Source organism: Pseudopipra pipra, chromosome 16 (genome assembly GCF_036250125.1).
Source record: "Pseudopipra pipra isolate bDixPip1 chromosome 16, bDixPip1.hap1, whole genome shotgun sequence".
Taxonomy (NCBI): Eukaryota; Metazoa; Chordata; class Aves; order Passeriformes; family Pipridae; genus Pseudopipra; species Pseudopipra pipra.
In genome coordinates this window covers 13,635,352-13,650,579 of record NC_087564.1, presented here as the reverse complement: position 1 = coordinate 13,650,579, position 15,228 = coordinate 13,635,352, and the positions used below count along the sequence as shown (strand labels likewise).

Sequence of the window (15,228 nt, the reverse complement as noted above, 5' to 3'; positions counted from 1 at the left end):
GCTCTGGGAGAATGGAGTGTCCCTTTCTTGGCCCCTTCTGCACCCCTTCACAGCCATGGGTGACACCAGCCCTTGTCCTCCAGGAAAAGGGGGGGAGGCAGTTAAATATGTCATTCCATATGGACTCAGGACAGACAGGTTTCCCAGGGACAGGACGATGATGGTGGGGGTGGACAGGCTCTACTTCAAGTATGGGGACCTCTGATTTTGTGGTTCTTCCCTCCCTGCTTTTCTTTCGGCTGGCACTTGCCTTCGCCAGCCTGCATCACACCAGCACCACGGGGAGTTTGCACGGAGCTGATCCGTCCTCCCTAACCTTTCCACTAATGAGGAAGCAAATGCCTGGGATGGCTGCAAGTTGGAGCCATCACAGCCTGATGGCCCCACGGCTCTGCCCATGGCCCCATCTTCCTTTCCCGTGTCTTTAGTGGTGTTTTGGGGTGCAAAGAGGAGCTGCGAATGAGATGCTCCATGGAAGTTTTGTGCCCAGGCTGGTACCACTGAGTGCTTCACAAAGCAAAGCGCTCGTCGAGCCTCGCCTAACGAGCAGGCGCTCGTTAACTCTGCGTGAAGTGTTCGCAGATCTCCAACCCAGGAAAAAAAAAATCCCCAAAACCCACTTGCAAATGCTGCTCGTTTAATTAGGGTACGAGGAAAGGCTCATCCATCCTTATGTGTCCAGCGTGTCCTCATCTGCGCACGTGAAATTCGGGCCATCAAACACTCCCAGCCCGCTCCTGTCCGGAGACAGGTCTTTAAATCATCCCCGAGCTCTGGGGAAACTGCAGACAGCTCGAGAGAGGAAAATGAAAAGGCAAAACGCTGTTCCTGGAGCTCCTGCCCTGAATTATTTGCTCAGCTTTAATAATAAGTTACACGCGAGCAAAACCGAAGCTGCTCAGATGATTTTCTGGGGAGAACTGGTCCAGTGGGTGCTGAGGTGCCTGGTCCTCGGCTCCTCCAGCACCCTTGGGCACGGGAACGAGTGAGCTCCAGTAGGATGGGCTGGGAAAAGAGAAGAAATAAACCCTCCTCAGTGCATTTTTGTGCAGTATCCAGAGCTGGGATTGAAGCTCTTTCTGGTGCTGGAGGGGACAGCAGTGCTGGGGATGACCCTGCTCTGTCCCCTCTCTGCTGGCCTCATCGTTTCCATGGGCTAATACCTGGCAGGAATCAGCAGGGAAAACTCTGGGCTGTTTCCCTGCCTTATTCTAGGCTAGTTTGACTAAATCTAGCTCGTTTAGGATGAATCACTCCAGCACTGCTGGTTGTGACCTGCTGGCCACTGTGCTTGCTGAGCTCCTGCAATTCCTCTTTTATTGATGAAAATGTGAAGTTGCTTTTTCTGCCCTTTTCTCCAGGATCATAGATTGCAAATAATGATTGCCTTAAACACGGGCTATTTCCCAGCTTTCTGGGGATGGGATTGCTGGGTGTTCAGTGCTGGTTCAGCACCAGGATCCAGGCCTGAGCTGCGTTAACATGGTTCAACAGGCATCTTAATTTAACTCTCTGTAATTTAACTCTCCTTAATTTAACTCTCTCCTTTCTCATCTTTATATTTTTTAATGTACAGAGTGGATGAGGTCTTGCCACTTGGATCCAGCTCTGTTGAGCTGAGATGAATCCCATTTTCTCTTCTACGGGGTCACACGGAACACAAGGAGATGTTTGCACCGAGTGCCTGTAGCTGAACACATCTCCCTGGATTTATTGGTTTCTGTTTGCTGCTTTTTCTCCTGTTTCCTTTCCATGGGGTTATTTATAGTCAGGCCAACTCTGCTCCCATCCTTCTCTCCCCCCGACCTCCCCAGGTGTTGCCTTGAGGAGGCAGATACCTTGTTCCCAGTGAAGGATGCTGTCAGGGCTTAGCCCAAGGGCACAGGTATAAAACTTCCTGCAGGAACAATTTGCTGCAGAAATCATGCTGAACCAGCCAAATTGGATGGTTTCAGGGGATCAACCAGGACTGCACTGAGATGATCTCACCCGCTTGCTTCCAGCCTGATCCCACTGCTTGTGTAACTCAAACATGTTTTGCAAGGAAAATCCAACCTGACGATCCTTCACCCTCTGGACTGAACCAGGACCTGATTTTGGCATTTCTGGAAATAGTAAAGCATAATTTTTTTCACCCAGTTTCTTCTCTATGTGTATCCCATGAGAGCCCCATGGAGTTTGCTGACACAAAACCGTGCCCCCCCAAGACAGTGGAGGGTCTGGACTCATTGTTAAAAGATGTGTAGATGTGGCACTTGGGGACATGGAATAGTGGTGGACTTGTCAGTGCTGGGTTCATAGTTGTACTAGATGATCTTAGAGATCTTTTCCAACCTTAATGATTTTTTTATGGTGCAGGAAGGCAGGGAGGTCTCCAGGAAACGGGTTAGTGGCTCTGCATGTGTCTGACTGCCTGCAGGACCCAGCAAACTTCACCCCAAAATTGAAAACATGCTTTTGGGGTAAAAATATAAAACCAAAAAACCACCACCACAACAACAAAAAAAACAGTGGTTGCAATGCCATCTGTGTCTGCAGCCTGGCACAGCAGGGACAAGCTGCCCGAGCACCTATGCCGGGGAGCTGAGAGAGGTGGCACGAGCCTTCCTCCTCCCTTCCTCCCCCTTGGAGAGGAATGTCCTGTTTCTCTTGGGAACAACATATCTCCTTGGCATCTCTCTCTTTGGAAGCTTTGATTTCTTTTCCAACTGTGACTCTCCAGCCTCAGCAGCATGTCTTGGATATTTTTTCTCCCCGCGGTCCCCCTCCTGTTGATCCCAGGGGGAAGGCTGGTTGGAAACCTCTCCAGCAGCCCTGGCCGGAGGGGATGAAGGGCTGGGGGCAGCGAGTTGCCAGTTCATTTGTTTTCCTTGATGGGGCTTCAAAAAAGTGATGGGCTGATGAGTTTTGAGTCTCAGGGGGGCAATTTCCCTGGCAGCATCCAAGTTGTGTCACCTCTCTGCTTGGCTCTGTGACGACAGTGTTGATTTGAATTCTTCCAACTTAAGACTGATTTAAATGATGGTGAAGTTGGGGGGTGGCGTGTGGGAGTAGAGCACTGAGCGCTATTCTTTTTCGGTTGTCATATGCCTCCATAAAGACTTCTGCCTTGGGGATTTGCATAGATCCGTGGTCCAGATTGTGCTACAAAACCCACCGGTGGTCTGCAAAGCTATGGCAACGGCTTCTGCTGGCTCCCGAGGCAGATGAAGCTGGAAAGTTTAGGTGTGTTTGCAAGTCTCATGCCGTGATTGTTCCTTTTTGGTTTGGGAGCTCCAGACGGGGCTTGGAGCGCAGCTGAGAGACTCCTCTTCACTCCTGACCCACAGTGTTCCCCTCCTCTGCAGCCCCACCCCCTGGGAAATGTCTCACTGCATCTTCATTCCATTTCCTATTCTATGATTCTCTATTCTATTCTATTCTATTCTATTCTATTCTATTCTATTCTATTCTATTCTATTCTATTCTATTCTATTCTATTCTATTCTATTCTATTCTATTCTATTCTATTCTATTCTATTCTATTCTATTCTATTCTATTCTATTCTATTCTATTCTATTCTCATCCACCATGTGCTGCTTTGCTGAGCACTCCCAGCCTTGCACTCCAGACCACTCTAATTTGATGGTGAGATGGTCAGGGGAAAAAAAAAAAAAACATTCTTGATTTGTTTTTGTGAAAAATAGGTGTTTGGGTAATGACCTCATGGGGAGAGAGGCTGCAGAGCCAGCCAGTCTCCTACCAGTGAAACCGCAGGAGGCGAAGGAGTGGGATTGTGCAAATGTCCCAGTCACAGGGAAAGCTTAATTCGGTGGTTGTAATCGCTGAGGACACGCACATCTGTAGGGAAGCAGGCTCCCTTCCTCGCGCTGCTCCCAGAAGGGCTTGTTTGTTTAATTTTATCTCGCCGGGAAAATTATAAAAGGAAAAAAAAAAAAAACAATCCACCAACCACCACTCAGTGGTTTTCTCAGCTGCAGCACAAAACCACCCCAGCGGAGCCCGGAGAGCGCCGGGAGCGAAGCCCTCGCCTGAGCCCAGGTATTTCCATGGGGAGGAGGGGCAGTGAGGGGCTGTGTGACCCCCCCACCCCCTGCTCTGCCAGGACCCCTCTGCCTGCCTGTGTGGGGCCGGGCAGGATGGAGCTGGCTGTAGGAATCATCAGAGCTGGAGAAATCTGGACATTGCACCCACCACTCTGCTCTCCCACTCCATGCTGATAAACCCCGCTGCCCACGGCAGCTGTGTCCAGAAAATAGGGAGATATTTGCTCTTTGAGAGGCTGGAGGAGGATGGTGGTCTCTCTGGGGACCCCAGCACAGCAGCCTGGCTTTTCCAAGTGCCAGGAATGCACTTGCTAACTGGCAAGGTTGGATTTTGGGGCAAAAAGTTGAGATCTTTGTGATGGTTGCTGCTTGGCAAGCTGCTATGTAAAACCCTGCCACGGTGACGGCTGGTGCTGCTGGACAACGTGGGAGCGCTTGTGCTCTGGTTTTCAGCTCATTTTCTTCGCTGTCATTAGTTTAAATTTCCGAGGAAGCCTGGGCTTGGCATCGGACGCTGACATCCTTTAATTTAACAAATGCGAAAACGGGACCTTTTCCAAGCGGAGCGATTAGAAACGTCCCGCTCCGTCCCGCAGCCGCCGTGTCGGGCGCTGGCCGGGCCGTCGCCCCGCGCTGTCACAGCCGCCCCCCGTTCCCCCCCCTCGGCGGGGCTGCGGCTGAGACCTCCCACACTCGTCACACGGGTGTGACAGCCCGTCATCGCCGTCCCTGCCCGCCGCTCAGCGCCGTCGGGAGCTGCCGGTGGTCCCGGCTGGCAGGGAGCAACAGGGGGGATGGATGCAGGGGGGGGAGCTTGTCCGGGTGAGGGATGGGGCCGTGCCCCCCCGTGGCACCCCCTGCAGCACCCCCGGAAATTCCGTCAACCCTCTGCCCCGAGCAAGGGCCTTCTCCGCCTCCGGGTTTGCGTACGATGGCGCGTGTCCCCCCTAAGCTGCTTAATGAGGGTTAAGAAGCTAACGGGCTTATTTCCAACAATGATTTCCACAGCTCTGCAGGTGGCCCTGGAAGCGGCGGGGCCCCGTGCCCACCCGGGAGCATCCTGCCGCTATTTCCACCAGCCGGCCTGGGGTGCCATGAGCTTGTCAGTGCTCAGCCAGCTGCCTGAGTCAAGTCGGTGGTGGTTTTCTGGGTGTTTTAATACTCTATTATAAAGACCCAGGCTGCAGTTTAGGTAGGGAAGTAAGAGGAGGGGGTGGCATCCCTATGGATACATCACCCCCCGCCCTGGTCCCTCTCACTCTGCCTCCAGAGCATCTCTGCAGCATCCCTGGGCGGTCGCCTGGAGACGGCCACGGTAGGTTGCCACAGCGACAGAGCCTTCTCTCAGCATCCCTCCAACTCCACAGCCTTGGCCGAAGTTGGGAGAGAGAAAAATATCCCAGGGAAGGGACACCACCCTCCCCTGGGGTGGAAACCACAGGGCTGGGGGAACTGAGACACAACTGGTGGATTTGGAGGCAGCTGTGAGGTGATGGAGAAGGGTTTGGAAGCTGCCTGTGTGTGTAACAGAGCAAAAAGTGGTGGAAATGGGGTTGGTGGAAGGCAGGGGGTACCTGCAGAGGCTGGGAGTGGGGTCAGCACTTAGTGGGGGGCAGGTGCTGGTGCAGGAGTCTGCATGAGTCCTCCCAGCAGCAGTGATTAATAGTCACCATGGCATTGTCAGTTGTGCTCAAGTTGTCACCTGTCATGACACCCAGCATGTGCTGGGATGGGCTGGAGGGGTGTGGGCACCCGGAGGGGGGAATTGGCCACCCAGAACCCAGACAAAAACTTGAGGTCCCCTGCACAGGGTGGGAGGACTGGCCACAGAGCCAGCAAGGTCCCTCAGGGATGAGGTCCCACAGGGTGGCACAGTGGCACAAGGACCCTGGGGGCCTGCTGCAGTGAGGGAGAGGAGGGTGAAGCCCTTTGGGGTGACAGTGGCAGTGGTGCCCCCTGCTAGCCCCACCACGGAGGGCTCTCCCCCCATCCCAAGCCTATAATTACAGACGATGTCCGTGGAGGGCGAGGAGAGGTTACATAACTTCGGCATTTGGAAAATTCTTTCTGCTCCCTTATCGGCTTTATAAATATCTCGAACTGGGGTCAGGCCAGGCTGGGGGGGAGGCGATGACAGGGGCTGCAGCCTGTCCCCACGCTTGGGCCCATCCAGCCACCGTGCCTCAGTTTCCCCCTCTGTGGACAAAAGCATCCCTGCTTCGTCTCACTGCTCTGCTAAGGGGAGAGCTCCTTGCTGTCGGTGGTAGCACCGGTGTTTTTCCCCTCCAATAGAAAAAGAAGGTAATTTTTCTTCCTCCCCTGCAAAAAGCTTGAAGGAGGTTTTGGGACATGGCCATCATCTTGCCTTCTCCTAACCTGGTCACATCCCCCAGGTTTGAATTTCTTGCATCCTTCTGGCTGGTCTTTCGTGTCCTAAAAATCCCTGGGTGGAGGCCACGCAGTTCCTTAGCTGCTGTATTTTCCCAGCAGGATGGGTGCTCACCCTGCTCCCCTGCTCTGCACAGCACCACCCCAGCCCTCCCGACGCCCCGCCATCGCCACAGCTGAGCCAGGGGGCAGTGGGATGCTGGTGCGTTGCTGGTGACCACTGCAGGAGGTCCAGAGTTTGAGGTGGGGGCTGGAGCAGGTCCCCCTGCTCACATGCACTTGCATTTACGCCACTTGCAGAGTTCTGTCCCCGGGGGGATGTCGGAGGGCGGCCGGGGCCGTGTCGATAGGAGCGCGCACGGCACACACAGCCAAGGGCGGCCGGGCCGGCGTTGTGTAACTCTCCGTGCAGCTCTTCATGGGGGGACGTGTCACCGTGTCCCATCCTCCTCAATGCCACCAGACCTGGCCCCTGCCCCAGCCATGGGGTCCCTTCGCTCTGTGCCCACCCGTTGCCACCACAGCACCCAGCTGTGCCAGGATGCTGCATGACATGTGGCTTTACCCCTCCAAGGGATGCTGGTGGGCAGGACTGGGACCCCAGGTGTTCTGCAGGCTGTCTTGGCTGGTAGCAACATGTTACCATCTTTACCCTCCAAAACCTTCCCTTGACAGCATTTTGGTTTGGCTTGCTGGTGCCCTTCTCCTCATCATCCCATTTGTGCTCACGCAGCAGTGCCCGGGCTCACCAACGTCAGGCTTTGCAATTGCCTTGTTCGTTGTAGGGTTGCCCGAGGACACATGTGGGGGTTGTTATTTTAGGGCTGGCCAAAAAAAAAATAGGGATCCCTCCATTGCTGTTGTGATCCTGAAGTGTGTGCCTGAGTGAGCCATCCGTCAGTGATCTGTGCTGTGAAAAGGAGCGGGGAGGGGGGAACACAAGCAGATGTGCACCAAATCTTGATGGTTTAAAAATGACCTTATAAAATGCCTTAAATGCCCAGGTCTTTGCCTGCAGGGTCTGTGGCTGCTGGGCCCCTTAAGGAAGTGATGCACGACAGCACCCAAGGCTGGGGCACAGAAATAATGAGTTATTTTAGGGATCTCAATGTCTGTCTGGTGGGTACCTTCATGGTCCTTCATTTCCACTTGAAAAGGGCTTCCCAGGCGAGGGGAGTGGCCTGGGAGGGATAGGGGGTGCCCTGGGTGGTGTCAGGGGGGTGTCCCTCAGGACCTCACCCCCGGGTTGTGGGGTACCAGCCTCGGCGGATGCCGACATCGGGCAGAGATTTGGGGTCGGGCTGAGAGGGCACCCAGGGCTGGTACCCGCGGGCAGGGAATGATGAGGATTAATTGAGTCTCTGATCTCTGACAGCGAGAGGGGATGGGGAGCATCGAGCCCCCCCGGCGTTACGCAACGCCTGTGCTAAATCTTCACTGCAGCAGATGAAGACGGTCCCCAAAATACCCTGCCCTGCCTTTGCTGCCCTTGTAGCTACTTGGGTTTGGGGTAATGCCTGAAGTCTGGGGGTGTTCATCTCTCCAGTGACGTCAGGGAAGGGTGGAAAGGGCAGAAACATGAAGCCAGAAACCTGGTACCCCCTGGAAAGGAGATTTCCAACAGTCTCATCTCGAGCAACGGGGACATTAAAGGGAGCCCTTGCAGGAATTAAGGCACTAAAACTCATGAATTGGTGTGGGCAGAGCCATGAGCTGAAGGAAAACTAGTAGCAGCAGAGCAGTGAAAAGGCCTTTTTCATCTTGAAGATGCCGGGCAGCACCATGTGTGTGCCAGGGGTGTTTGTCAACCCCAACAGAAAATGAGGGAGACTTTTGTTCCTCTCCTGAGAAATGCTTAAAATGGGGTTTATGTCATGGCCATCATTAAATGACAAGAACAAACTGATCTTGCCTTGGAACACGGACTACCTGGTCCCACCATCTGATCTCCCAGGTCTGAATGTGTCCCATGCTGGTCCTTCACATCCCAAAAATCTCCAAAAACCCCCTCAAGCTTCTTCTATTCCAACCCCCTGAGACCACTAAGTCATCTTGGGCTTCCTACCACTCTCGCGCCGCGATTTCCCTCCCTGCCCCTTGGAAATAGCACCGAAGGAGCACGTCCGCCTCGCTGGCGGTGGCTCCCCACGGCCAGAGCTGAGGTGCCAGCTCCTGTACATGTAGGGAAGAAGCGAGGCTGTAATCTGAGCTCGGGGGAAATTAGCCAGGACAACAGCAAAGTCCCCGCTCGCTCGCTCGGCCGCCGGCATCGGGCTCAGCATCCGCGGCTCTCGCTGCCGTCGCGGGGTAAGTAGAGCCAGGAGGGAGGCTCTTCTCGAGCAGGGAATGTCCTTCCTCCCCATCTCCTCCCTTGCTGCTGGGGTTAACAGTGAAGTTTAGAGCTCTGCTGACACCTTAACCCATGGTGATGCTGAAGGGTGCTGGAATTAAAATGCTTCAGGGGTGGAAATGACAACTTTACCCTGGCACGGACACGGAGCCAGGAAAATCGCCTGATAGTGAAGCATGGTCTGTGTTTCTCACCAGGAGTTGAACAGTTGGTAATGCTTGGATTGAGCAGGAATAATAGTGGGTTTAAAGCCCAAAAAAGAGTGGAGGGTGCTGATGAGGGGTTGATGGCTCAGCCTTGCTTACATCCCATCTCCCCTTGGGATCCTGATTCTCCTGGTCATTCTGCTCCTTTCTATGCCAATTCCCAGTTGGAATTCCACCATGGGGAGAGCAGTGTTGAGTGCCTCAGCGTTGCTTTCCCCACAGCTCACAGCTCCTGCTGGCAGCTCCATCACTCCCAACCTGCCGTTGCACCTTCAGGATAAACATTTCCTGGGCGCGGGCTCTGCCCACACACGGGATTTCCCTCGAGCAGGAGACACGGCTCCTGGAGTAGGGGGGTTTGTGTTGGGTGAGAGCAAGGAAAAAAACGCCTCAGGGGTTTTGGGAAAGAGACCTGGATGGGATCTGGGCAAGCAGGAGGTGCGGGATGAGTCCTGCTGTGGGCTGAACAAGGCTGAATGGCTTCAGATCCATCATCTTTTGCCTCTGACCCTAAGGTGTGAGAGAGCTCTTGAAATGTCTGTGATATCCCAGGTGTGCTTCCAAGCACTCCTCTGGTGTTACCTTCAGGATAGGAGCCCCTCAGCTCTGTGTCCCTCAGCTCATCTCCATCTAGTTGGTGATAAAATCCACTTGGAGACATTTGCCCTTTCTGTCCCGCTGTTCCCTTTCTTCCCACGGTGGTTTTTAGCAGCTGGGTGCTCCTGCCTTGCTCAGGGCCAGAGCTGGGGCGGGGTTGTTGCTTATCCCCTGAGCTTCTTGGCATGTTCCCATCATGGCTAGATGGGAACCTGCCATTCCCAATGGAAATCCATGTCCCTGCAGAGGCCCCAGTAATGGTAGACAGGAGCGTAACTGGCTGATTCCAGCTCTGCCATCATCTGCCTCAGCCCCATTGCTGGGGAGGGTTTGGGGATGGGGATGGAGCCCAGCATGTATCCAGATTTGGAAGCATGCAGGAGGGACCAGGGCCATGTGGAGATGGCCAAGATCACCCATCCACACAAGAAATCCTCTGGCCTACATGGTCCAGGGATGGAGATTTTTGGGAGGGAGGCACCCACCACAGCCTGGGCAGGGAACAGGACTTTCCTGGGGACTTGCACAACCCACCGGTATCCTGGGCACAGCTGAGCTGGGTGATATTTCAGTTCAAAGCCCCAGAGACCTTCCAGCCATATATCCCACCTGATGGACTCCTCTTCACCCTCCAAAGATGCTGCTGACGCAGCACCAACCATCTCCTTCACTGGAGTCCCGACCACAGCAGCTCTGGGTGGCTCCCAGGACACTGGTCACCCTGGCAGGACATGGGGAGCAGGGACAGGATGTTGCCACTGCAGAACCTTAATTCCCGGGACCGTGGGGCTTCCAGGAGCAGATCTCTGACACCCTGCAGGACAAATCCTGCTGGGTGCAGGGTCTGGAGCATCAGCAGGCAGGGAAGCCTCCCCTCCCCCTCACTAAATCCCTTCCCCGGCGCAGGACAGTAGGTTACGGGACTTGACCAGAGGTTGGATTTAAGGAGATTACAATTTCTCCCCCAGGATAATCTAGAAATTCAATTAAAACTCTCTGTCTCTCGCCCGGGCTGCAGCAGGGCCACGGGGCACCCTGTGCCCTGCAGCCATGGCCGGGGAGCGCTGGGGAGACCCCCCAGGGCACACACCAGGTAAGGGCTGACCCCCTCCTCCAGGATCCGGCCAGAGAACACCCTGCCTGGGGAGTAGCTGGTGCTCTGCCCAGGGTGATTTCCTGGGGTATTAACACCCGTCCCCTGAGCCAGGGCAGCTGAGGGGGCTGTGGGGAGGGGTGTGAGGGTACCCCAGAGGATTGAGTGGGTGTCACAGGAACAGGGCAATCTGGCTGCATCCCCTGGGCTTTTGAGGCATCCTTCTGCAGCTCCTGGTGCAGGTGGTCCCTGCCAAGGCCTGCACCTCCCCTTGCCCTCATCCTTAACCCCAGCCATGTCCCGCTGTCCGGCCGTATGGATTCGAGCAGATGGAAAAACAGCCAGTGTTTCCCAGGCAGGCAAGATGGGATTTCAGGACCAGAGGATTTGCAGAGCTGGCTGCAGGTTGGGATGGCTGTGGGAGCTGCAGCATTCCCTGACACTGCAGCTGGGCAGGGGGTGCATCACCTGGGAGTGGTGGGGGCAGCAGGGCTGGATGTTTAGCCCTGGGGTTCTGTCACTGTCACAGGATGTGGGCGCTGGAGCAGGGCTGGGTGCTGGAGCTGGAACAGACATGGAGGCAGCCAGACCGGAATGCTCAATCCCCTCATTGTGTCATGGAGTTGGGGACCAACAGTGTGCTCAGTGCAGCCTCCAAAAGGATCTTTCCCAGGAGCTCCCTGATCACATTTATCAGGAGTTTGAGGGTGCTTAAGCACAAGCCTGTTACTCTGCAGAGGCCACCTGGCCCCAGCAGTGATGAACGCTGCACGTGGCCCTTTTCCCTCCTCCCATGCCCGTGGCATCCACACGTGGCTCAGGGGGACAGGGATGAGCCAGCATCTCTCCAGGCACCCCGTCACCTCCGGTCTTCCCACCGAGGGCCTTCCTTTTCCCATGTGCCTCAGTTTCCCTTCTGCATTTGCCATCAAGGCTGGCAGACGGCGATTTCTGAGCTGCTCACTGGCATTAGGGGGTTGTGTGTGGGGGTCCAGCAGAAGGGTGTGTGCCCGTGGCTGTTTCCTACCTGTGTCCCTGCCAAAACAGAGCAGGTTTTTCTCATTAGGGATGCACTGTGGTAGCAGCCTCTTGCCTGTCCTCCCTGGCAGTGGAGGGGAAACAGGGAGCCATCTATTCTCCAGATACATCGTGAGATATACTGGCCCTGCCTCATGCTGACCCTTAATTTATTGGAAGTGCTCAAAGACAGGGCGTCAGAGGACAGAGTTTTTCAGGCACTGGTGCTGCCCCAGCACAGCTTGGGGAGCCCCCAGCTCTGCTGCTCTCCCCTCGCCTTGTGGGTGCTCAGTGCCGGGTCGCTTTGTTGGGACGGGATGAGCAGGAGGGACTTGGACACCCTTGGCTGAGAGGTCCCAGGTCGGGAGCAGAGCTCCCTCCTCGCCGCTGACATTGCTGTCCTGCCGCTGGGCCATGAAGGGCATCTCTGCGGGAGATAGCAGCGCTATCTCCCGGCGCAGGGCAGTGTTATCTCCCGGCACAGGGCAGGCAGCAGCTCCGAGTGTGACCTCCTCACACCGACCCCTCCCACACGGTCACCTCTCCAGACCTGCATCCCCAAACTCAGCTCCTCCAAGTCCCCGCCGGGCTGATTCCACCTGAACACAGCCTGTTTGCCTGCACAATTCCATAAGAAAATCAGTGCTGGGAGGATGCAAGAGTGGGGGGGCAGCCCTGATGGCTCCAAAAAGCATCCCCTCCAGAGGTACAGGGAAAGGTGTGATGATAAATCGCATTGACACATTCAGCCGGCTCTAAGTAATGACTTCCCTGGCACCCGACACATTTTCCCAGCGTGCTGGCTGTTCCTAATATTGTTGTAACATTTAACATCCCCTTTTTAAAAAAAAATAAAATAAATAAAATTAAACTGTGCAGTTGGCAGATTGTTGGAGACACTTGGATTCTCTGCGGGAAACCGCTCCGCGGTGGGAGTTGGTTTGCTGCAGTTTCGTGGCAGGAGTTGTTGCCTCTTGTGTCAGCTCATTAGCTGGGGCAGTCCGTGGCGTCACTGCCTTTGGAGCCACGGGGAGCCAGGGGCCGTTCATTCCCGAAACTAATGTTATGAGCCTGTTTTGTTTCCGACGTGTTAACACTATTAGCGCTGCACAGGACACGTGGCACGAGCAGCAGGGGATGGTCCCGGTCCTGCCCGACACCCAGCATGGGCTTGTCCGCACTGAAGCTGGGCTGGGAATGGGATTAATGGGCAGTGATTATGAGGGGAAGTTTTGGGTTTGTTCCTGTGAGGTAAAACTTTGATGGCCAGGGGTGTGAAACTCCTGGGAAGGAGGCAGGGAGGGGGATGTAACCCCCCTGTAACACCTCCACCAGCCCCCTGGGGCAGTGCTGGTTGTGGGGAGGTGCCAGGGTGATGCTGGAGGATGCACTCCTGACCCAAGGAGATGTAAGGTGACCGTGGGGACATGGTTGCCAGCTGGTCCCTCATCAGAGCCTGTCCAGCCATGAGTTTCCAAGTGTTTGCATGAGCCCTCTCCCAGCCTGAGCCTCCCGCAGTGGCAGCGTGGGGCTCCAGCCTTCAAATTTAAACCAAACCAGAAATTCGGCTTCCAGCGAACTCGAGAAAGTGTATTTCCAAACAAAACTGTGCTAAATAAAGCACGAGCCGCAGGCGGCCTCCTGCTCCGGCAGATCCACTTTGCTGCCTTTATTTAGCTGCCATCTCCCCATGGTGCCCCTGCTGGCCTGGGATGGGGGGAGTGGTTGGTCCTCCCAGGAGCTCTGGTTCTTCAGGAAGGACTCAGTCCCGTGGCCTTGGGGAACAATGGGGACATGGGCTTTGTCACAAGAGCTGCCCTGTACCCAAAACAGTGTCAGACCCTTAGGTCTGTCCTGGCATTGTCCTGCAGCAGAGGGGTCCCTGAAACCCTCTGTGACATGGGAGGAGGGAGGAGGAAAGGGAAGGAAGGAAGGAAGGGAGGAAGGAAGGAAGGGAGGGAGGAAGGAAGGGAGGAAAGAAGGAAGGAAGAAAAAAAAAGGAAGAAAGGAAGAGACAGAGAAAGCAAAAATGGAGGAAAGGAAGAAGGGATGGGGAAAAGGGTGCAGGCAGGGGGGAGCAGTAGTGGTGACCGGGGAGCAAGAGGGTCCCTGGGAACCTCACCCCAGGTAAAGGCAGGGCTGCTGCCTCCTCAGTCACCCGGGCACATCTCCCCTTCCAGCACAGTTAATCCAGACCCCAGCTAATCCTCTCGCAGGTCACTGGGAGCTCACTGTATTTTGTTGACTTCTCAAATGCATCTAGAATTAAATAAAAAAAACCCAACTCTAAATTCATCCTGTGGCAAAAGCACTCAGCACGTTCTGTGGGGCGAGCTGGAGGGGTGACAGAGGAGCAGCCTCTTCTGGTCCCACATGCTCAGCTCTCGTTAAAAAAAGAGGAGAGAAATTATTGGATGTAGCCAGGATGATCAGGAGGAAGATTTGGGATGAGAGACCAGGTTGGAGTTGGGCAGCATGAACCTGCAGCTGGCCTGACAGATCAGATCTGAAAGGCCACTTTGGTCCCATATGACTTCTAGTGACTACAGGGTTGTAAATATTGCCCATTAACATTAACTGTTTGTGCCTTTTTTATTATTTCCCGTGTCTCTAAGGAAGGAAAGGCTCTCATGCTGATGGCCCCAGTCATGTGTAAGCAATCCTTTGGTCTGCTGAGGCGCCAACAAACAACTGTGGCATTTGAAAAATCAACTTTGTGGATAAGAAATGGTTGTGCCCAGATCGGAGCAGGCAGAAATGTGTTGCTTGGTGTAAGGTGGTGGCACACATGGATTTGTGCCCAGCACCTGGGAGGTTTGGGCAGTGCTCTTGCTTGTGGTGTTGAGCTTCTGGAGGGATTCCTGTTTCCCAAGCTGAATTTGGGGAGCATTTCAGCAAAAGGCAGTCCAGGGTATCACTGTGAGCCTGGCTGATGCAGCCCCAGGCAGGCTGTGCCTGGCAATGCTCCCTGGTGCTGGTCACTGTGTAATGGAAAGGGTGTGCTTGTCCCAGTGTGTCCCCAGGCGCTGGAGCTGATTGCAGGAATCGACTGCATCGAGCGGGCCAGCGGATCCGGCACAGCACGTACGGCCCGGCGGGTTCACCTCTGCCCCCAGGCAGGAGCTGCTGCCTCTGTGCTGCGAGGACGGGGTGTCGTGGGGGGCTCTGCACCTGATCCCTCACCACGTTGTTGCCCTGTGAAGGTCTCAGTGCCAGCAAGGTGGTTCCATCCCCAGTGACACATCCCATGGCACTAAATAAGAGGTGACCTGTGGCAGGAGATGGTTTGAGGAGTGTTCCTGCAGTGCCATCTCTTTGGGGTGCTTGGGATGTGCCACAGGGCTTCTCCACAATCCTGTCCACTCTCTGATGCAGTCCTATGAGGGGCTGGGGGCGTCCAGCAGCCTGACAGGGTTTCACTGGATTCCCCCACCACAGGCTCACCTGCACTGAGGAGCCCACCCAGCTTGGGTCACCTCCCCAGTGTCCATGTCACCTCTCTCCCAGGCAAAGCTGAGTGTAGGTCTTTG

General features: G+C 55.0%; 1 protein-coding gene across 3 annotated transcripts in view; it reads left to right on the top strand.

Annotated features, from left to right (window-relative positions):
• The window catches only part of KCNJ12 (potassium inwardly rectifying channel subfamily J member 12), a 34,020-nt gene that overhangs the window by 12,050 nt on the left and 6,742 nt on the right, over positions 1 to 15,228 (top strand). The window contains exon 1 of one of the 3 annotated variants that reach the window (XM_064673285.1): positions 4,027 to 4,042. The exons of 1 other annotated variant lie outside the window; for it this stretch is intronic. The gene's annotated coding sequence lies outside the window, so the exon portion shown is untranslated. Of the gene's footprint in view, positions 1 to 4,026; positions 4,043 to 8,323; positions 8,743 to 15,228 lie in introns of those variants that run through there. One more of the 3 variants, XM_064673286.1, reaches the window with a different exon arrangement.